The sequence below is a fragment of the Mus caroli genome, chromosome 17, assembly GCF_900094665.2.
Source record: "Mus caroli chromosome 17, CAROLI_EIJ_v1.1, whole genome shotgun sequence".
Lineage (NCBI taxonomy): Eukaryota > Metazoa > Chordata > Mammalia > Rodentia > Muridae > Mus > Mus caroli.
The window spans coordinates 1,023,318-1,047,657 of record NC_034586.1 but is presented as its reverse complement, the minus strand read 5'-3'; positions in this window follow the sequence as shown (position 1 = coordinate 1,047,657).

Genomic DNA, 24,340 nt, shown 5'->3' with positions numbered 1-24,340 from the left:
ATTTGCTAAACGCATGAAACTCAAGAAGAATGAAGACCAAAGTGTGGACACTGTGCCCCTTCTTAGAATTGGGAACAAAACACCCAGGGAAAGAGAATTTTAATTGAGGAGTTGCCTCCATCAGATTGGCTTGGTGGAGAGACTGCAATGTGGGGTATTTCATTGATTAATGACTACTGATTGAGGGTCAGTGCACTGTGGGCACTGCCACCACGAGGCAGGTAGTCCTGAGCTGTATGAAGCAACAAGCTGAGCAAGCTGTGGAGAGCAAGCCAGGTAGCAAGGTTCCTCCATGGCCTCTGCTTCCTGCCTCCAGATTCCTACCTGGAATTCTGCTCTTGATGGTGGATCATAACTGTGAGCTAAATACAAACCCTTTCTTCCCCAAGTTGCATTTGGCCATAGTGTTTTATCACAGCAATAGAAAGCAAAGTAAGACATAAGAATAAGGTACTATACAAATCACACATTTTCTCTGTAGAAATTAAGTATCACGTTCTCAAGTGCTTATAGATTGTAGTAGTACAATTCCATGGATTTAAGCAACTCAGAAACAATAACCTTTTTTTGCTGTGAAATGTTTTACTAATATTAGTCAGAAATGGGTGGGTCCTATGTCAGCTTCTGAAATAGATGATCATCCCACCTTTTCAAGTGACAGACGACCCAGGTCAGAGAGCAGAGGGGCTGGCTGCATGCGCACTTGCAACTCAGGAAACCATTTCTAGGGCTGTTTACAGTCGTTGACAGTCTTCTGTATTGTTTCCTTTCCCATTCATTTCTCTTACAGAAAAGAGATATGTTTTTAAAGAAATATACTCATTAATATTCTGTGATTTTTTAGACCATTCCCATGCATAGTTTCTTAATTAGTAAGGGTGAGGCCCTTTGACATTAACTTGAGTTTTTCTGGGAAGGAGCTAAGAATTGCTTCGGCTCAGCTAGTCACAGTTGGCCTTTGACTTTAAAGCCACACACTTTTGTATTGACACCTACATTTTTCTCTCCAAAATAATTTGTTCAAAAGTCAAGGAAGGCCTCCATTGCTATCATGGTTCATATGCACTGAGCCCATTTAGCAAACAGCCTTCAGCCCCACCAACCTCCTGGTGGGTAATTTCAGGCATAACCAAAGTGGCTCCCTCTCTGCATTAGTGAGCTTCAGTTGTCCACAGGATGCAGCCTGGATGTCTCAATTACCAGATTACCAATTACAGTGTGTGTGTGTGTGTGTGTGTGTGTGTGTGTGTGTGTGTGTGTGTGTAGAGACATCAACCTCGGGCATTGTTGTTCTTCAGTCAAATCTCCTAATCTTGAGACAGATGCTCTCACTTTGACATTGGTCTCATAAATTTACAAATTGAACTGGTAAACTGAAGTATGTAGCCAACAAGGTCCATCAGTCTCCTTGTCTCTGTCTCCTAGGTGCTGGGATTAATAGAAAATGCTACCATTAGGGATCTAAGTCAGTGCTCATGCTCTTTTGGCAAGCAGTCCATGACTGAACTCTCCCCACCTAGCCCCCAATCTTGCATTTTAGAATGATGTCTCTTCCGGGTACATGGGACTCACCAATTATGTTCATCTGGCTGGCCAGCAGTCCTCAGGGCTAGCGTCTCGGCCTCTCCAACACTGGGATTGCAAGTGTACACTATCCTACTTGACCTTTTTCAATGGTTCTGGTATTGCATTCAGATCCTCATGTGTGTGCAGTAGGCACTTCCCTAACTGGCCCCTTAAAAACATTTTTATCTAATAAAAGGCTACATTAGAATTGCTTGGTTCTAATAAAACATAATCTTCTGTAGATGAGCATTAGACTGAAGTCTGCTTAATGCCACATGTTAACATTTTGTCTCTACAACAAGATACAACTTAACAGAGGAGAACATACTTTGGCTTTAGTTGTTCCAGTCCATAGTTGGCTGGCTCCATAGCTATAGGAATGCTATTCTCGTGGTGAAACCAAATATCATGTAGGCAAAATCATGTAGCAGAAGAGGCTGTTTACCTCATGATGTGTGGAAAGCAGAAAGAGACAGAGAGGAAATTTGTGGGGACAAGATCTATAGATCTGTATCTTTACCCCCTTCAAATGTTTGTTCATAGTGAGCTTTCTCCAACTGAAGCCCACATCCGAGCGTTTAGCACCTTCCATTGCTGCCATCAAAGTTTGAATCCATTGGGGAACTAATCCAGCTCACATGAGGCAATCAGTGGGGTCCAGAGATCTGCATCTGAACATGGGAAACTGAGGCTTCATCAGCACTTCATATATAAACCACAATGTGCCAATGGAATGATCACAAACATTTGGGATTTTGGTATCCTCTAGGGATAGCAACCTGTAACCATCAGGGCTAGTGTGTAGCCTGGAGGGGCAAGTGGCTGCTCATTTGGTATCCTCTAGGGATAGCAACCTGTAACCATCAGGACTAGTGTGTAGCCTGGAGGGGCAAGTGGCTGCTCACTTTCTGGAGAAGTGGGTCAGTGTGAACATCAAAGAGAGGCAGAGAGTTTGTACAGCCATTGTGCTTTAGACCAAGAGAGGAGGAAGGAACTTGGATGAGAAGGAGCAAATTTTAAACAAGAGAGACTACAGTAGACCAAGTAGACCTTTTGGGTAAAGCCTGGAATAATAGAAACCTGGCATTCAAGAGAGTTCTCAAATGTCCCTGCCACCTATACAAGGTAAAAGTTCACTGAAACCCATTGTGACTTATAGCCTTCTCCCTGACCTAGCAAGATCTCCCTAGCAGACTCTTCCCCCTACAAACACATGCACTAGCTGTGTTTGGCAAGTGCTAGGGGAGTTCAGCTCATACTTGCTGGCAGCCAGTTAGGTATAGGATTCTAGAGAAATACTATAAAGCAGAATCAAGCAAGACTCAGCAATGAACAAAAAGCAAGGTTATAAGACACTCAGCAGGGCAGGGTTGTCTATGGAGATATCGTCTTGATTATGCAGACGATATTAGCATTTGACAATGGTTGTAAGGTTTCCTTTCACACAATAGTGTGGGCCTATCATTGGTCCTCCCCCTCTCCTCCCCCTCTCCCTCTCCCTCTCCCTCCTCCTCCTTCTCCTCTTCCTCCTCCTCTTCCTCTTCCTCCTCCTCCTCCTCTTCCTCCTCCTCCTTCTTCTTCTTTTCTCTCTCTCTCTCTCTTTCTCTTTCTGATTCTTCCTTAGAATCTTAAAAGTAATGATAAGGACTTTCCTTTTGAATTTTGAAAGGTCTTTTTTTTTTTTAATAAAAAATGCTTTTGAGCTCATTGTTTCAAATTATGTACTGAAGAAATGTTGTGAATGAGCCGCTGTTATATTTCTATACAGGGTCTTGCTCTCCAAATCATATATCACTTACAGAATATATTACTCAGATGTATCAGTTCTGAAGTGTCTAACGTGCATCTGCTCATCAGTGAGAAGCCCCTGTCGAGCTTGTTTTAATGTTGACTGATATTGCTCCACTTTCGTATCTTCTGTCATGATTTATATAGAATGCACAAGCAACTCAAATGGGGTTGTGTCTAAAGGAAACAGCATGAGAGTATGCAAACTCTTTCTGTTGAGCTTCCAAGCAGAAAGTACGGTGCATTCGGCACAGATTTGTCCTGTGAGGAAAGTTGTCAAGACTGGGTCTTTCCTCTTGCTCACCCATGCTCTGCTTATCCCTGCAGCTTCCTGGGTCCACTCACCCATAGCTCTTGTGAAAAAAAACTGTACCTCAGGATGTGTCATCTCAGCCTGTCCAAACAAAATGTCAGAGACTGGGTTCTTAAATACCTGATATTTATCTATTGCTGTTCTGGAAGCTGGGAAGTAGAAACAATATGCTGGCAAAGTAGACTTTTCTTCTTGGCTTGCAGTGGCTGCCATCTTGATGGGAGCTCACACTGCATCTTTGTGGACTCTGGTATCTCTTCTTATAAAGACGCTTAAACCCATCAGACTTGAGTTCACTCTCATGACTAATACCAGGATTAATCACATGTCCGGGCATCCCCTTTTTAAATGCCATCACATTGGAATTTAAATTTTCAATATAGGAATATGGGGGCTTGAGCGTTCACTTCTGTTCAATTCCTAATAAAAGATGCACTAAACCTTTTTCTCTAAGTGACCCAAGCCAACTGTTATCTATGAGTTTGTGTCACTCAGTTCAGTACATGAGAATGAAAAGTACAATGTTTATTGTTTCTTCTTAGGAATCTAAATTAGATGGTTAATAGTACAGTTTCATAACCCATAAAGACAAGGGAAACCCAAAGTTGGATTAGAACTAATTTGCAAGTGATAAGCAGACCTGCTAAAAGAGTTTAAAAAAAAAAAAAGAGTGCGAATTTCTATGCTCTAAATTCAGAGAGTAGGCTGTGCCATGATCGCATGACCCTTCTGTGCAGCAGTGAGTTGTCCCAGGCTGTCTCATCTCTACCATACTGCAAAATACTTCAGGCCATACTGAGCTAACGCTTTTCTTAGACCACATCCTCTAAGTTTCTATGTGAGAAACTTTAAAATTAATATGTTATCCTAATTTGCTATAGGAGCACTTTGACTGATTAGAGGAATTTTTGAAGTTACAAGTAACAAAAGCCAATCAGCCAAAGACAATACACTCCCTATTATAACCACTCATGATCTGTTTCTCTCTTACCCATCCCCTCTCCTCTCCTCCTCGCCTCCTCCATTGTTTTCCTGCCACTCCTAAAATATGTGCACACACACACAAATATGAATATTTGTGTCAACAGTTAAGATATGCAATTAAGAGTCATATATAGTGATATTGTCACTATATATATTGTTTATATATTTTTGCTTATTAATACATCATGAATAATTTTATATATTTGCATGATGACTTTACAATGACTATTTAGGACATTTATATCATTCTGATCCTTACCTCTAATTTAAGCAGACTGCATAATGAACAGAATTCATGTTCATTTGCTCACTTGAGCCATTCTATCCTTTAGAAAACTTAGATATCAGTGGGTCGATGTAGAAAATAAGTACAGCCTATTCAACAAATACCCCTCTGAACTAATAAAGTAGACTTTTTCTCTTCCATCTTGCAGTGGCTGCCATCTTGCTGGGAGTTCACATGGCATCTTTGTGGACTCTGGTATCTGTTCTTGTGCTTAATCCCATCAGACTAGATTTCACTATCTTGACCAATTCCAGGTTTACTCCCTTGTCCAGGCACCTCATTTTGGTTCTAATTCTCTAGTAGTTGAAAATCTTTCCTTTTTCCCAAATGCACACAAAAGCATTATTATGTGAAATTTATTTATTTTTTGTTTATCAATCAAGAGGAGGTCATTTACATGGCTTTTGTTCACTAACAAAGGTTAATAATTCTTTGTGCTCATTAACAATGTAGATATAATTTTTGTTTTCTAGAATATCTCTCCATTCTTTTATGTTTTTTTTTTTTTGGTACCTAATATGTATAGAAGTTTAAGAAATAGTGAGAATGAAATACTTTGTGGATACATTTTCTTTTGTTTTGTTTTGTTTTGTTTTGGGTTTTGTTTTGTTTTTTTTGTTTTTTTTGTTTTTTTTTTTTTTTTCAAGACAGGGTTTCTCTGTATAGCCCTGGCTGTCCTGGAGCTCACTCTGTAGACTAGGCTGGCCTCGAACTCAGAAATCTGCCTGTCTCTGCCTCCCGAGTGCTGGGATTAAAGGCATGTGCCAGGCGGGTTAGTATTTTCTTGTGGAGTTTTTTTTAAGTTGAGTTTTTTATTTAATTCCATTTGTGATGCGAGCACTGGCTTTTGACTAACTTTATCTTCCTTACTTTGAGAGTTGGAACACGCCATCAGCTATAGCAAGCTTGCTAAAGGTAACTAACTTGCTTTCTAAAGGACACCTCTAAATTATGCATGTGGCACCAAGTCCTGGAAAAGCTGTTGGATCATCCAATTCTTTGCTCCACTCTATTATTTGCCAACTTTATAGGGGTTCTGTTCTTTTTTTAAAAACTCTTAGAAAATAATTATTTTCCCAACTACCAGCATCCACTCACTGTATTTGGGTATGATACATAAGAGGAACTTAGAACTGCATACTTCTATTTAGAGCATTCTATAATATACTCAGCAAAGTGTGATTTATCTGCAGACTTGTGAGCCAAGTGAGGCTTCCCCCTCCGACCCCCACCGTATTACTCAGTAGGCAATTGAAGAAAATGATTGCTACAGAGATAGGCCCCAATCTGCATGTTAAAAACGTTCAAATCCTAATGTATGCTCCTGCCTCGCTCCCATCACATTTCTTTAAATCTAACATTTCATAAACTGAAAACTTCATAACCAGATGTGTTGGCCCAAACCTTTGAGGATGTGGCTCTTGTAGCTTCGGCACTGAACTTCCTTCTTCATATAATAAGTTCTTTTCTCCTAAATGTATGGATGAGTGGATATTTTTAAGGCATGACTTGTTTCCTTTACAAGATGAGATTTCTAATTTATACTGATGCTCATGACAACTTGCTTACAAAACTAGCTTTTTGGTAAAGGTTTGATGGACACAAAGATTTTGATTTTGCAAGTTTACTTGGCCCTTTGTAGGTTTTTTAAAAAAATTATTATTTTATTTTATTTACTTATCTACTTATTTTTCCACTATAGAAAAGCAGCAGCCACATGGTAAAGAGTTAAAAAATATAGTGTTCAAGTAAATTTAAATGCTCTTCCCCCAAATATAATGCAATACATACGTACATACATACATACATACATACATACACATACATATATGTTGTTTCCAGAATGTTTTACTCCTTCAGTCTCCTACCCTAAAGTATAAAAGGGAAATAGATAAAATAGTATTAATGACTTAGATCCTATCTTCTTTGTGGCTTTTCCACCCAGCTAAACAGTAGATGGATAGACAGCTGGCAGGAGCTGCTATAACAGGGACACAGAGAGCCTAGAGTTACAGCCTGAAATGCTGAAGCTGTAGAAGGGCTCAGAGGTATCAATCCCCTGTGGTAGTGTCCATTATTCTTTCTAATTTCACTCAGCAGAGGATGCCATGCTCTCCGTTTTTAAGTGTCCCCCTTTATAGAAATAAGTGGGTCAGCTTTTCTGAGGACGGGAGGCAGTCAAGTTGAGCTGCGGAAGCTTTTCCACGAGCAGTAAGACAAGATGATTTGGAAGCAAGCATCATTTCAGTCCTGGATCACAATGACATCTGTTACAACACATTATTAACCATAAAACCCCACATGGTGCTCGAAATGATACAAGGAAAGAAAAATGCTACAAAATGCAAATCTTGCAGCTTTTGTCTCGAATACATAGTGTCAACCAGCTGACGTTGTATCCCTGGGTAAAGAAAATAAATATATTGAAATGTGACAAACTGACTAACAGAGTAATTGGATAGTTTTCTTCAATGGCCATTTGGAGTTATAATTGTCAGATATGTTGATCTGTTTTCAGCATGAAAATGGTCCTAGCTTGGACCACCTCCTGTTGGAAAGGATGTAACACCAAGAGATACATCAACTTAAATGCACACAGCAGGAAAACAACATTATTACCAATTGAAGTTCTAATCACCTCAAGACTCAGCTTCCAGGAGCCTTTTCTTTCCTTTCTTATCCCCTTAGCTGGCTTCACCAATTTCATTACTCAGCAGTTGTGGACATATGAAATCAAGGCAAACTTATTGGAAATTGCCAATGGGTTATTAGATTTCATCTCATCTTTCATGTATCTCATACTTGATTTACACGGAATTTTGTTTGCATGGTAACTGAAGTCTAATATAGAATTAGACCTGGGACAAAGGACAGATCTATAAGAGCACTAACAGGGGAGTCCATCTATAGGGGACTGGGAGTTATAACAAGGCAAGGACATTTATGTAGATTAAGTCTTCCAAAGATTAGTGATTGAAAGGAAGTTATTATTGAGCAATTGTTGGCTGAGTGTGACTGCCTCTCTGATTGGCTCTGTGTCAGGTATCTATTTCATTACATTTAAGAAAATAAAAAGCTGGTCAGATTAGATTAAAAAGCTGTAGTAGTAGTAGTAACAACAACAATAAAATTATTCTTAGATTTAAAATTTTCATTTGCATAAATGTTTTGCCTCCACGTATGTATGTGCATCATGTATGTGCTTAGTCCCTATAGAGGTTAGAAAAGGGTGTCAGATCCCCTGGAACTGGAGTTACAGTTGGTTTTGAGCCACTATGTGGGTGCTGAGAATCCAATCTGGGTTCTTCAAAAATAAAAAGCAGCACATACTCTGAACCTCTGACACATCTCTTCAGCCCCAACATATGATTTTTCCATGAGTACTTTGTAAGGTCAAGTGGAGATGCAAGAAAACAATCATCAATTCTTTATTCCTTTTACTTTCTGTTTACGGCTCTCAGTCTTTCTTCTAAATCACTCTTGGGAAAAAATGTTTAAAAAATATCACTTAAGGAGTACTAAATCAATTGCTGGCCTGTAACTCTCAAGTGGTTCTTCCTGGCCCTGGTTAATGCATAGTCACTCACTTATTGTTGTTGTTGTTGTTGTTTGGTCTGTTTATTATTATTAACTATTGCCATGCAAAGGGCTAAAAAAACAATACTAGAAAGGGTAAAGGAATGATCACGTAGGGGCACACAGTGCAGTCCTGAGCTGCAAGCCTTAGCATACTGTGTGAGGAAGATGGCTGAGGACAGGGCCAGTGCACAACAGACTTAATAAACAGCATCCTCTTTAGGGTCCCAGCATGATCCAGAGTGAGAGCTGAAAATTACACTCAGATATAAAAGAGTTATTTTCCATCCAGCGTTTGTGAGCATAAATCCTTGAGATTTTAATCACAGAAACTCCATTTTATTATAGAAACTTGGTTCCACCTGGCAAAAGTATGAGGAGAAGCATTTGGAGAAAGTTGGTTTTAGTAATGACGGATGTTTGGTTGCGCATCTTGAACTCAGTACAGATGTCCTGACTACTACATTTTTATTAAAAATAAGGAAACTGCTCAGATTGTATTTGAAAAAGACATATATACAATTGCAAATGGTTCTTACTGGCCCTGGCTAGTGCATCCTTATTCACTTATTTATTTATCTGTTGCTCTGTAAGGTGTTAAAGAAACAATACTAGAAAATATAAGTGAATGTCAATGAGGGAGGCACAGAGCAATCCCAAGCTGCAAGGTTTAATGTATAGAATATATGTCTCTGTGTGTGCATGTGTTAATGTCTTAATATTATAATACTATCCATTATATATATATAAGCAAATTTTTAGTTATAAATTATCAGCATAAATAATTATTATTAATTATTCCTAAACGCTGTCATGCCAATTTATAGAACCTGTCTATTCCCACCCCACGCCTTAGACAGAAACGACTTTACGTTCAGTCCAGCAGAGCCACCTTTTTAGGTATTACTCTGGGGGCCCTTGCTTCCTCTCCCTGCTCTCATGCAAAATCCTTGGAGCATTTGCCAGGCACTCTTATAGCCTCACACGAGACAGCTATATCAGGGTCCTTTCAGCAAAATCTTGCTGGCATGTGCAATAGTGTCTGGGTTTGGTGGCTAATTATGGGATGGTTCCACAAGTTGGGTATTCTCTGGATGGTCCATCCTTTTGTCTTAGCTCCAAACTTGTCTCTGTAACTCTTTCCATGGGTATTTTGTTCCCTATTCTAAGAAAGAGTGAAGTATCCACACGCTGGTTTTCCTTCTTGATTTTCTTGTGTTTTGCAAATTGTATCTTGGGTATACTAAGTTTCTGGGCTAATATCCACTTATCAGTGAGTGCATATCAAATGACTTCTTTTGTGATTGAGTTACCTCACTCAGGATGATATCCTCCAGATACATCTATTTGTCCAAGAATTTCATAAATTCATTTTTTATAGCTGACAGTCATATATTGGATAGAACACAGGACCCCCAATGGAGGAGCTAGAGAAAGTACCCAAGGAGCTGAAGGGGTCTGCAACCCTATAGGTAGAACAATAATATGAACTAACCAGTACCCCCAGAACTTGTGTCTCTAGCTGCATATGTAGCTGCATCATTGGGAATAGAGGCCCCTTGGTCTTGCAAACTTTATATGCCCCAGGGCAGGGGAATGCCAGGGCCAAGAAGTGGGGGGTAGGGGAACAGGGCAGGGGGAGGGTATAGGGGACTTTCAGGATAGCATTTGAAATGTAAATGAAGAAAATATCTACTAAAAAATTGAAAAAAAAATCCTTGGAGCAATTCAATGGCTCCTGGGACCGTACTGGAAAGCTTCCTACACACAGGGATTACTATGTAGGAAAGATTGCTGCTATCCAGATATCTTTCCAAATCATTGTGTGTGTGTCTGTCTGTGTCTGTCTATCTATCTAAATATCTATCATCCATCTATCCATCTCTCTCTTTCTCTAAATATCTAACTCCCCCTCTTGTTTTGTTTTCTTCTTCTCCTTAAACAGATTTATTTTTACGTATGCATTTTTGCATATCTGTTTGAAAATCTGTCTATTGCTCTCTCAAGTTGTGAGTGTATGCATGTCTGTGTGTTTGTGTGCATGTGTGTGTCCTTGGAGAGAAGAGGGTGTCAGACAACCTGGAGTTAGACTCATCTGGTGTAGGTGAATGGAACTGCATTCCTCTGCAGGACCAGGGAGCACTCTAAGCTATTAAGCCATCTAACCAGCCTCTTGTTTTTCTTTTCAGTTTTTTTTTTCCTGAAGTTTCTTTAAATCTTTTATTGGTTATTTTATTTATTTACATTTCAAATGTTATCCCCCTTCCTGATTTTCTCTCCAAGAACCCCCATCCTACCTCCCTCCCCCTGCCTCCACATGGGTGCTCCCAAACCCACATGCCCACTCCTGCCCCACCGCCCTAGCGTTCCCTTACACTGGGGCTTCAAGCCTTCACAGGACCAAGGACCTCCCCTCCCTTTGATGCCAGATAAGGCGATCCTCTACTACATATGCAGCTGGAGCCATGGGTCCCTCTATTTGTATTCTTTGGTTGGTGGTTTAGTCCTTGGGAGCTCGGGGGGTGGGTAGGAGGAACTCTGGTTGGTTGATATTGTTGTTCTTCCTATGGGTTGCAAACCTCTTCAGGTCCTTCAGTCCTTCCCCTCACTCGTCCGTTGAGGGCCCTGCACAATCAGATGGTTGGTTGCAAGCATCTACATCTTTATCAGTAAGGCTCTGTCCTAGCATCTCAGGAGAAATCTTATCAGGCTCCTGTCAACAACTACTTCTTGGCATCAGCAATAGTGCCTAGATTTGGTGGCTGCATATGAGATGGGTCCCCAAGTGTGGAAGTCTCGGGATGGGCTTTCCTTCAGTCTCTGTTCCACTCTGTGTCCCCATATTTCCTGAGATAGGAGCAATTTTGGATTAAAATTTTGAGAAGAGTGGGTGGCCCCATCCTTCAACTGGGGGATGTGCCTAACCTCTGGATATGGTTTCTACAGGTTATCTCTCTCTTTTGCAGGATATTTCAGCTAATGTCATCCCCACTGGGTCATGGGAGTCTCTTGCTTTCCTGGCATTTGGGACTTTCTGTTGACTACCCCCAGTTCCCCATCACCCATTGCAACAAGCCTCTGTTCAATTTCTTGACCCTCTGTATATTTCCCCTGTCTCCTTCCATACCTAATCCTGTCCCCCTTTTCCTCTCCCTCTCTTCTCTTGCTCCCAACTCCTGCCCACCCTCCCATGATTATTTTGTTTCCCCTTCTAAGTAGGACTGAGGCATCAACACTTTGGTCTTCCTTCTTCTTGAGCTTCATATGGTCTATAAGTTGTATCATGGGTATTCTGAGCTTTTTGCCTAATATCCACTTATCAATGAGTACAAACCATGTGTGTTCTTTGGTGACTGTGTTTCCTCACTCAGGATGATATTTTCTAGTTCCATCCATTTGCCTGTGAATTTCATGAAGTCATTATTTTTAATAGCTGAGTAGTACTCCATTGTGTAAATGTACCACATTTTCTGTACCTATTCTTCTGTTGAGGGACATATGGGTTCTTTCCAGCTTCTGGCTATTATAAATAAGGCTGCTATGAACATAGTGGAGCATATGTCCTTGTTATAGGTTGTAGCATCTTTTGGGTATATGCAGAGGAGTGGTATAGCTGGGTTATAGTGGTAGTACTATGTCCAATTTTTGAGGAACCACCAGATTGATTTCCAAAGTGGTTGTATCTACTTGCAATCCCACCAGCAATGGAGGAATGTTCCTCTTTCTCCACATCCTTGCAAACATCTTGTCACTTTAGTGTTTGAATTTAACCATTCTGATTCATGTAAGGGGGAATCTCAGGGTTGTTTTGATTTGCATTTCCTTGATGACTAAGGATGCTGAACATTTTTTTAAGTGCTTCTCAGCCATTCAGTATTCCTCAGTTGAGAATTCTCTGTTTAGCTCTGTTCCCTATTTTTAATAGGGTTATTCGCTTCTCTGGAGTCTAATTTCTTGAGTTCTTTGTTTATTTTGGATATTAGCCCTCTATCGGATGTAGAATTGGTAAAGATCTTTTCTCAATCTGTTGATTGCCTTTTTGATTTATTGACAGTGTCCTTTGCCTTTTAGAAGCTTTGCAGTGTTATGAGGTCCCATTTGTTGCTTGTTGATCTTAGGGCATAAGCCATTGGTGTTCTCTTCAGGAAAAATTTCCCTGGGCCTATGTGTTTGAGTTTCTTCCCCACTTTTTCTTCTATTAGTTTCAGTGTATCTGGTTTTATGTGGAGGTCCGTGATCCACTTGAACTTTGTACAAGGAGAGAAGAATGGATCTATTTGCATTCTTCTTCATGCTGACCTCCACTTAAGCCAGCACTCTTTGTTGAAAATGCTGTCTCTTTTCCACTGGATGGTTTTAGCTTCTTTATCAAAGATCAAGTGACCAAAGGTCATTTGAACCAAGGGTTCATTTCTGGGTCTTCAATCCTATTCCATTGATCTATATGCCTGTCTCTGTACCAATACCATGTGGTTTTATTTTATCACTATTGCTTTGTAATACAACTTGAGGTCAAGGATGGTGATTCCCTCCAGAAGTTCTCTCTTTGTTGTGAATAGCTTTTGCTATCCTGGATTTTTTTGTTGTTCCAAATGAATTTGAGAATTGCTGATTCTATCTCTGTGAAAAATTGAGTTGGAATTTTGATGAGGAATACATTGAATCTGTAGATAGCATTTGGTAAGATAGCATTTTTTACTGTGTTAATCCTGCTGATCCATGAGCATGGGAGATCTTTCCATCTTCTGAGGTCTTCTTCAGTTTCTTTCTTTGGAGACTTTAAGTTCTTGTCATACAGATCTTTCACTTGTTTGGTTAGTCACATCAAGATATTTTATATTGTTTGTGACTATTATGAGGGGTGTCTTTTCCATAATTTCTTTCTAAGTCTCTTTAATCCTTTGAGTAGAGGAAGGCTACTGATTTGTTTGACTTAATTTTATATCCAGCCACTTTGCTGAAATTGTTTATCAGCTGAAGGAGTTCTTCATCAGAATTTTTGGGGTCACTTAAGTATACTATCATATCATCTGCAAATAGTGATATTTTTACTTCTTTCTTCCCAATTTGTGTCTATTTGACCTCCTTTTGTTGTCTAATTGTTCTGGCTGGAGCTTCAAGTGCTATAATGAATAGATAGGGAGAGAGTGGGCAGCTTTGTCTAGTCCCTGATTTTAGTGAGATTGCTTCAAGTTTCTCTGTTTAGTTTGATGTTGGCTACTGGTTTGCTGTATATTGCTTCTACTATGTTTAGGTATGGGCCTAGAAGACAGGCTGGAAACCAAATGGGCCTTTAACTCATAGTTTTTCTGCCTCAGTCTTGAGGATTTTGGTATTCCTGGGATGTGCCAACATGCCTGGCTCCTAGATCATTCTAATGAAATGCTCTCATTCAAGTTAGAACTCAGAGTTGAGCAATGCTGGGAGTAGTCTCTGCTCTGCTTTTTAGAAAAAATAATACATAAAAATCATTTAACCATCCTTTTCTTTTTATATAAAAGTATGGGTGGAATATGGTGGGAGGTTATATTGCTATATTTAACATTTTTCTCATGATCATAAAACTTCCCTTTTTCTCATCCTGGGAAATACACTCTAAATTTTAATGCTTCATTAAGTTAAAAAATCCATGATTTTAAAAATGTGTAATCTCCTACACTATTATTATGATATAGTTTATTTGCAGTGAACTTGAGCATCCTTCTTTGCTATCTCTAGGAAAGCTGCACGCCATTGTCTCCACAATGTCCAGTGTTCTAAGGAGGTTCTGGCTTCACTTACAACCCTCATCTACTGAGTTCCTGTGATGATGTGTGAGAGATAGAGCTAAGCAGAGGAACCAATAAGTTACTTGGAAACAATCAAAGATGAATTCACTGTGTTTTTAGAAACCCATTCTGCCATCCCTATCTTTGACTGAATATCTCCCTCTGAGTTGGAAGAAAAGCATCTCAGATGCAGAAAAGATTTTGGTTTTGGACAGAGCTTTAGCTAAACATCAATTATAGCTGGAAATAACTAGATGGCTATTGAGCTAGGCCTTAAAGAATGAATGGAATTTCAATAGCCAGAGCATGGCCAAAATGGAGCCTTTCAGAAGACGTAAATTTTAGTACTCTCCATTCATTTCTGTCTCCATTCATCATGTATGTGAGGATGTGCTTCTATCAACCCATGCCAACTAAGGTTATTCTGAGGTAACAGGATAATAAATTTTAGTGGTTTATAAGAGAAATGTTTTTTTTCTTATTTATTTTTTATTAGATATTTTCTTTATATACATTTCAAATGCTATCCCGAAAGTTCCTATACCGTCTCCCCACCCTCCTCTCCTACTCGCTCACTCCTGCTTCTTGGCCCTGGTGTTCCCCTGTACTGGGGCATATAAAGTTTGCAATACCAAGGGGCTTCTCTTCCCAGTGATGGCAGACTAGGCCATATTCTGCTACATATGCAGCTAGAGATATGAGCTCTGGGGGTACTGGTTAGTTCATATTGTTGTTCCACCTATAGGATTGCAGACCCCTTCAGCTCCTTGGGTGCTTTCTCTAGCTTCTCTACTGGGGGCCCTGTGTTCCATCTTATAGATGACTGATTGTTTCTAATAATTAATATTAATATGTACTTTTTTGATTTGTATTTAGTCCTTTTTTCGTTCCATTCTTTGCTTCAGTCTGAGCCTTGTTATTCACTCAGGACCCTATGGACAGAGGAGACTTTGGGGCTCATTAATTTAGAGTGTCTTAGGTTTTCTTTTTCTTTTTTCTTTTTTCTTTCTTTTTTGTTTTTTGTTTTTTTGTTTGTTTTTTTTTTTTGTTTGTTTTTTTTTTTTTTTTGACTCATGAACCATTTCTTCTCACATGCAACTGGCCAGGGCACGTTGTACGTCAAATATAGTACCCAGAGCAGAGTGTGGAAAGGTGGTAGGTTGAAATGATGAGCAAAAATATCACACATTCTAGTCACACATCTTACACAATGATTTTGTAAATCATTGTTTCAGGGAATAAATACTTTGTTGGCAAATAAGTGGTGTGGATCTGTGAATGCGCATCCTTCACTCTTGACAACTGATGAGGAATATGGCCATAGTTTTGTTTTGCTTTTTTTTTTAATCACCACAACAGAGAAATCAAATTTGAAAGCACACTCACACAAGCACTCATACATACATACACATCACACTTACATAAAAACAAACTGTTGTTTACAAATGATTGATTTTTAGAATATAATGATTATCTGAAGTACACAGATCATCCAAAATTTTAAAAAAAATGCTTTTATGCCAAATGGCTAGTCATTTAGTCAAATTCTCATGCAGATGTTGCGAATGGCTTTTGTAGATGTGCTTGATCTCTACAATAAGGATATTTCAAGTTAATAATATGGCTGTGACTCCTCCAATGAGTAAACTCCTCTAGCTTTCGACACTAGGGCTCAGTAGTAGGAGTGCTTGCTGCTTGGAACCCCGTTCAGTACCAGCACACTGGTCAGTTGGTTCACACCATCTGTAACTCTAGTTGCAGGGGATACAACAGCTTCTTCTTCTTCTTCTTCTTCTTCTTCTTCTTCTTCTTCTTCTTCTTCTTCTTCTTCTTCTTCTTCTTCTTCTTCTGATTTTTCGAGACAGGGTTTCTCTGTGTAGCCCTGGCTGTCCTGGAACTCACTTTGCAGACCAGGCTGGCCTCGAACTCAGAAATCTGCCTGCCTCTGCCTCCTGAGTGCTGGGATTAAAGGCGTGCGCCACCACGCCCGGAACAACAGTTTCTTCTTGATCTGCACGGAACACTCACACTTGTGGTACATAAACACAGTAGACACAGGCAAGGAGTGAACACACGTGGAGTAAAAATAAATAAATCTTTTTATAAGACTTAATGGAGAAAAGAAAGTGTACCTTAGTGGTGCAGTTTGTTAAGTATAGGACTTGTCCATAGCCTTTTCATGTCCTTTCATACAATAGGTCTCTAAAGGTGTGCAAATCTAAAGGAATATGCATATAGATGGGTAACCATGTACACTGTTGCACTGAAAAACCCAGATGCTTGAATGTCCCTTTTCAACTTTGTTTATAGACAGAAGAGATAATGAAATTTAAAATGAAAAAAAATTGCAGACCCCTCAGAGGTTAGGGTGAGAAGGAAGAGACAAAAATGATCCGGGCATCTTTTATTTTTTGAAGCAAAATAATTCTAATTTTATTATTTATTTAATCTTTCTCAGCATCTTGTTCTTCTTATTATAAGATGATAATGCATCACTAATTGCTCTAATTTGTTTGCAACTCATTATGATATTTGTATGTGAAAATATATTATAAGCTACAAACTTTACTTCTCTTCATGAATGTATTGTTGCTGGAGGATGAAGAAAAAGCTGGTTCAGTAAAATGATGAATAAGAATGAGGATTGAATTTAGATCCATCAACCCCTATGTTAAAAAACAAACAAACAAGTACACAAAACCTAGCCCAGCTCTCAGCCTTGCACTGGGAAGGCAGAGGCAGGAAGATGGACAGAGCTCATTGGTCAGCTTGTCTTGCTGAATCCGTGAGCTCCAGTATCAATGAGAGACCCAGCCCTAACAAATAAGATAGAGAACAATCTAGGAAAACACTTGACCTCTGCTCTCCACTTACATCTGAATACATGTGTGCATCCATGTGAACATGTACACATGCATACACCAGAAAAATTTATACATATACATACATATATGTATATGCATGCTATTGTCCAGGACCAAGATTCAAAAGAAGCAGTCATTCAATTGCCTGCCTTTTATAAAATTACTATACCCTTATATTTGATGCTTTTAAAGTACATCAGAATTGCCCAGATAAGTGAGAAAATATCAACATGTCTGGCAACTCTTGCTCACTCTTTCAAAGGTCAGCTACCATCCAGCACATTTGGACTTTAACGTTAGGTGCATCGTGCCTGCTTCCTATATCCTGATCAGTCTCCTTTTTTCCCCTTTCCACTGTCCATCTCTCTAACTCCCCAGTGTCTCTTGTAGTTCTTCATGATCCTTGTCTGTAACTAGGTCAGATATTTCAGTGCAATTATTATCATTTAGTAGTTAAGAATGCACTTGCGATGGTAGAGGAAGTTATGAAATTGAGAAATCTAATTCTTCCCATATCCCTCTGAGATAATTTGTAACATCTTGCGAAGGAGAAAATTGAAAGAATCCTGTAGTCTGACCAGGCCAAAGATAATGTATACCTAAGGAGATGGAAATGCTAATTAGTGTGATTTGATATGTATATTTCACATGTATGTTAACTTATCACATGTCCTATAAACACACTCAACTGAAAAATTATGTTGATTAAGTTGACTTTCTTCTATAAATTGTTATTTATATGACAACAGGAAAAGTCTTTTCCAAAGGATTACAGGGCAACAAAAAATACCTATCAATAATGAGAATATAAATATCACATCACAAAGCTAAGGATTAGGTGTCAGGGTAAAATCTACTGTAAATTATCTCCATGGTACATTGCCCTGCCTTCTACTCTCTATCTCCTCGCCACTCCATGTGGGGTCATAACTGAGCTCCTAATAACTGAGGCTCCTCATAACTGAGGCTCCTCATAATTGGGGTCAAAAATGAGCTCGAGTTGGTTCTGTCTTTCCCCTCACTGCTCTTCCTCATTGCTTTATGCTCTGCTTCCACAAAGCCACAAGATTTTTAACTTTTAAACAGAACAAGCCTTTAACTTACCATGCCCATAACTGAAACCCAAGACTTTGTCCCCAGTCCTGCTGATAGTAGCACCCTCATTCCAGATGCTCTAACTAAATTGTGGGTCATCCTTGGCTACTGTCTTCTTCCACATTGAGCAACCATTCTACCTATGCCCATCCAGTCCACCTTAAAACTTGAATTGTCTTCTAAATAAACGCAGAATCTAACTCTCATCATCTTTGCTGCCTAAGAAATGCACAGTGAGGCTAATAACAGAGATAAATAGACAAGTATTGGTCTGCCTTTTCAACTCCAAAGCATCACTGAGCCAGCAAAATTCACAAGGATTTTGGCACGATATGTTGAAGACTCTGAGCTCATCAAAATCTTCTAAATAATCCATAATTTTAGTTTTCACCTATAAATTTAAATGAGTATCTTTTGAGGGGCCCTGCTGGGCATCCTTGCAATTTTACATCGTCTGGGTTTTCTGGGCATCATTTCCACATCATCAGGATAGCAGTAGCCAAGAATTTTAACACTTTGACCTTAAATTGCAATTATACATTTCTATAGTTAAGTGCTTTGGTCTTTGATATTCTATCACAGCCTTTGTTTGTCTTAAATGATTGCACTGCCCTTAGTATTTGGTCCTTATCTGTAATTTCTTTAAGGCCCATTTGATCAACATTTGATGTTATTAATAGCTAACACTGTCATTGCTATTGTCATTGTTATCCTTGAAGAGCACACTGAAATTCAAGGAGGTTGTCTCAATCGCAGGTTGCCCTATGCCCACCCATACAGTCAGACATTGCCCCTACTATCGACTAAGCCAGGAACTAAAGGGGTGACTTAACTGGATGATTTTAATATTATCTGCTTGTTTACAATTCAACAAGTCCAGAAAGTCCCTAGTGCTTTTGTGACATGGTTCACATTAATTTTGTGAAGACACTACTTTTTTCCTAATGAATCTTGTAGAACCTTGAGTTTCTGTTGATCACTGCTGCCCCTGCTATGGGGTTGCAGGGTGGGGCATGCCTGCTGGATTTCTGGCAGGTCACTGATCATTTACCTAGATTTAGAAATGATGACAGGATCTATTTGGTGGATCTTAGTAGTGGCTTGATAAGAGGCATTTCTGAGTATATTAAAAGCCACATTGGGTTAATCTCCCCAAGCTTCAGAGACAGAATCCACAGACTGAGTGGCCAAAGGAATAGCTTTTCCTCACAGGTCTGGAAGCTGAAAGTCCAAATTCAAGGGCAGGCAGTCTGATTTCTAGTGAGGCTGCTCCTCTGTTGTGTAAACAGTCTCTTTTCCTCTCTGCAAGTACAGGGAGCTACTATCTCCTCCCCTTCTTAGGGCACCTATCACAGCGAAATAAGATCTGGCTATGGCAACTCTGTTTAACTTTATTTTATGTCTTTAAAGGTCCTGTCCCCAAATATAGCAATATTGGGGCTATCTATCTAATATATGCATGAGGGCAGGTCCCAATCTACTTTCGTCACTCACTATAGACTTTCATTTGACTTTCATAAGTGAAAGACTACTTATCTCAGTTTCAAATGTCTAAATAACAGATAACGTGTATTCAAAATTAGATTCTGAATATCACCAAATTTGACAGCTACAAACCTAAACTGTGCATGAATTTATTTTTCATTAAGACAAATTACTTAGCTGCATATTTGCTGGCTAATGTGCCAACTTAGTATTTCTAGGGCACAAATGGAAATATACCTCAATGTATAAACTTCAAGCATTTGATCTCAATTGAGTGAATTCATATTTTATGTTGTTCCTCTGTATTAAAAGCAACAGAAAAAAATATTTCTACTTCTAGTGTCAGTTAGGTATTGCTACAAATCATTTATTAAATGTTGAATCCTCAGTTTAAAATCTAACTGGGTAACTAAACATTAAAAGTGAAGGGGAAAATCTATATTGGTCTAATTTGAATTATACGTTCTTTTCAACAAGTAGAATTGCTATTGACTGCCTAAAGCACCATCGTCACAGCCATGAATAATTGTAAAACATTGCAGTTGTCACAGGAAGAATGGAAAGAGGCTCATCAAGAAGTCTAAAAAAGAAAAAAAGTCAAACACAAAATAGAGTAGCCTCCCTCTCTCTCCTCTGCCCAAGAGAATACAGCCATGCAGAGCACAGTGGCTTTATTACTTGAGATCATGTCCACATAATAATCACCAGAAACCTCATTTATTATAGATAATATTTCATTTAACTTTATTCCAGTGAAGCTTGCCTGCCTACTAATTGTGTGTCAGAGAAAAAGAAGACAAAAAGAAGAAGAAGAAGAAGAAGAAGAAGAAGAAGAAGAAGAAGAAGAAGAAGAAGAAGAAGAAGAAGAAGAAGAAGAAGAAGAAGAAGACAACCCTTGGTACCAAGCCCTTCAGTCTCAATTCTTAATTCAAGACTAAGAATTCTGAGTTTTGCTTTGACTGAATATTTTTTTTGGAAGTTCTCAAAGCTGGGGTCACAAAAGTCTCAAGCTGAGTTTTGTGGTGGTGAGTTAGACTTGGATGTCAGTCAAGTTTCTGCCTGAGGGACATCTAGAACCTCTCTGCAAAGTGTGGTTACTTAATTCTTCAGAACGTTGTCTTCAGTATCTAGAGCACCTAGGGCTTCCAGTGTCTCTCCCAGGAGATGATAGTAAAACAAACAAACAAACAAACAAAACAAAAGAAAACAAAAAAACCCACAAAAAACTGAAAGCAAGTTCTAATACCTTTGTGACATGCTGATAAACATATAGATTTCCTCAAAGTTACAATGTTAGTTTTATATATAATATACAGAGAAATTAGTGTTGATTTTCTTCATTAAGAAAATAATGGTTAGGTGGCTTAAGGGCTTACCATAAAGCACAATATACACATGGTTGAATAGATGCATTTATTGACACACACAAGTATATATTCTGTCCTAGAGTAGTATGTCAGCCTATGGCAAGGATGTCTCAGCCTGGAGACCATTGGTGGACACTTTCTGTAAGACCATCCTGTGCATTTGTAAGAAGATACTCAATGGTATCACTGACCTTTACTCACTAGGTGACATTAGCAGTTTCCAGGCTATGACATTGAAAAGCAATCTCTATTTACCTTACATCCTGATCTGAGCTTCCCCTCCCAGTTCTCCTCCCAAACCCTCCCTCTCACCTCCTATCCCTCTGTCCCCCTTTCCTTCTTCTTCGGAGAAGGAAAAGCCTCCCATGGATATCAACCCTCCTTGGCACATCCAGTCCTAGACTGGGTGCATCTTCTATCGAGGCTGGACAAGGCTGCCCAGTTAGGGGAATCCAAAGGCTGGCGACAGAGACAGCCCCTGCTCCTGCTGCCAGAAATCCCACCTGAGGACCAAGCTGAACATCTCTGTACACATGTGGGGGGAGGGGTGACTAGGTCCCTCCCATGCATGCTCTCTGGTTACTGGTTCAGTCTTTGTGAGCCCCTGTGTGCCCAGGCTAGTTGATTCTGTAGGTTTTCTTGTGGTGTCCTTGACTTCTCTGGCTCCTTTCAGGGAGAGTCCAGCACATTATGGGTGGTGCCATCCATGGACTGGTGGTCCTGGGTTCTGTAAGAACGCAGCCTGACAATCCAGGGGAGCGAGTCAGCAAGCAACACTCCTCCATGGCCTCTACATCAGCTCCTGCTCCAGGTTCCTGTTCTCTTTGAGTTCCTGTCCTGACTTTTTTTTTTTTTCATGATAAACAGTGATATGGAAATGTAAGCCAAATAAACCATTTCCCTCCCCTTCCCATCAAAAAACCAATATTTAGGCATAGTGAAATGTCCCATAGAAATCAGAATCTACCTTCCTACCCTCAACCCCCATACCCAAACTCCTACTGTCCAATTTCCTCAGTTTGAGGAACACAACATTTGAAGCAACAGTAAAAAACAAAATAAAATAAGCCACTCCCAGCCCAGGCTGCAGAACAGTTATGCAGCACTTTGGAAGAGAGGGGAGCAGCTTCTTGCTGTGGCAGGAACACATTCCCAAGACTCCTCTGATGCCTCTTCCCTGACTCCTGTCTCCCTAGGAGACAACCTTAAAATGTCCATAATCAATGTTAATTAGGACTCCCATTGACCAGACTAACAGCAATCAAATAAACCACTTAAAAAAACAAAGAGATTTTGCCCAGGGCCAGAATAGCATGTCAAAGTTATCTTGTGATTCTAAGGTTTTCTCTGATTATAGAGGGCCTGCTAATTCCCAGGTAGACTGCATATTTCTCATCTCTGTGGGCCATAGCTATCATCTAATCCCCACAGCATCTTATTTATTTTACAGTTTAATAACTTGCTGGAATACGCCTACTTCATCATGCTAAGTGCTCTGGTGGATTTCTTTTCCTTCCTTCTTTCCTTCCTTCCTTCCTTCCTTCCTTCCTTCCTTCCTTCCTTCCTTCCTTCCTTCCTTCCTTCCTTTCTCTCTTTCTCTCTCTCTTTCTCTTTCTTTCTTTCTTTCTCTCTCTCTCTCTCTCTCTCTTTCTTTCTTTCTTTTTGATTATTTTTATCTCGTCTATACCCAACCTACAGAGAAGAGGTATCATTAGATAAATATTTTTTTAAACATATAACCACACCTGACTGGCTTTTTTATTGAGGAGGGACGTGGGTAAGAACAAGTAAAGACAGCTGGGACCCTAGGTTGGGAATAATCCCCGCCCCTCCCCGTATGCACCCACTGCCCCAAATAAAAAATAACCAACTATGGGGGAGCAGCCGAGACAGTGATGGGGAGGCTAGGAGTGCGCAGGGAAGGACACTCGGAATTGAGCAGTGAAGAGACCATGCGTGTGCTGGGAGGGCCCGAGGTGGCGCTGGATGAGTCTGTCTTCCTTGTAGGCATGTATAAATATAAAGATAAGCCTTTCTGCTGCCCCCTCTGCCCAGTGCTCCTCACCACTGTCCCAGCTCACCTTTCCTCACTGGTGAAGGGAAGAGGGGGAAAAGCAAGTATTTCTTAATAAATACTGTGTATTATGACATAGTTAATGTGTATGAAGTAGGTCTGTATAACAGATGTTGCTATAGAACCTGAAACTATATAGAGAAATTGGTGTTCGTTTTCTTCATTAAGAGGGCAATGGCTAAGCAGTTAAGGGCTTGCCATAAAAGCACAAGAATTCAGATCACAAGTCTCTGAGTACATGCTGGGTAAGCAGCAGGCCCCAGAATTCCATCCTAGGAAAAGGGAGCCAGATCCCCAGAACAAGATGGCTAATAAGACTTTGGCTTATTAGCCATCTTATTAGGCCATCTCTGTCTTAATGCCTAAAGGTGGGAAAGCTGCAGAAGACAATTACATATCCCATTCTCTCTCTCTGTCTCTCTGTCTCTCTCTCTCTCTCTGTCTCTCTCTCTCTCTCTCTGTCTCTCTCTCTCTCTCTCTGTCTCTCTCTCATACACACATATACAAATACACATAGCACACATGCAAACAAGACACAAACCACATACATGCAAACACATACTTATACATCTAACAACATGCACACACACACACACACATACCACACATGCAAGCATACACACTACACACACATCAAACACACATGCACCCACACACAAGCAAACATCTCTGCATACACACACACCACACCATGCACAGACAGCACAGGCTTCCACCCACACATGCAAACCCACACAAAGGTTTCCTTAACTTCTGAAGTAGACTATCAGTGAAGATTATTAATAGATGTTTCACTGGTCTGAGATGTATAAAGTTAAACACAAATATGATTGTAACATTTGGAGAATAAAATCATCGAATGCAATAGTAGTTTTCTGCCAGGAGTAAATCCTGTACAAGGGACAGACTCACAGACTGTTTTCAAGGTTAGAAAGCTGCCAGGAGCTGTGCTTTTGCTTACATTTTTCTTTGGTGGGGGTGGGCATGTCTCAGTTTCCTTCCTTCCTTCCTTCCTTCCTTCCTTCCTTCCTCCTTCCTTCCTTCCTTTTCTTCCTTCTCTCTTTTTTTCTCTTTCTCCCTTTCTCCCTTTCTCCCTGTCTTTCTTTCTTTCTTTCTTTCTTTCTTTCTTTCTTTCTTTCTTTCTTTCTTTCTTTCTTTCTTTCTTTCTTTCTTT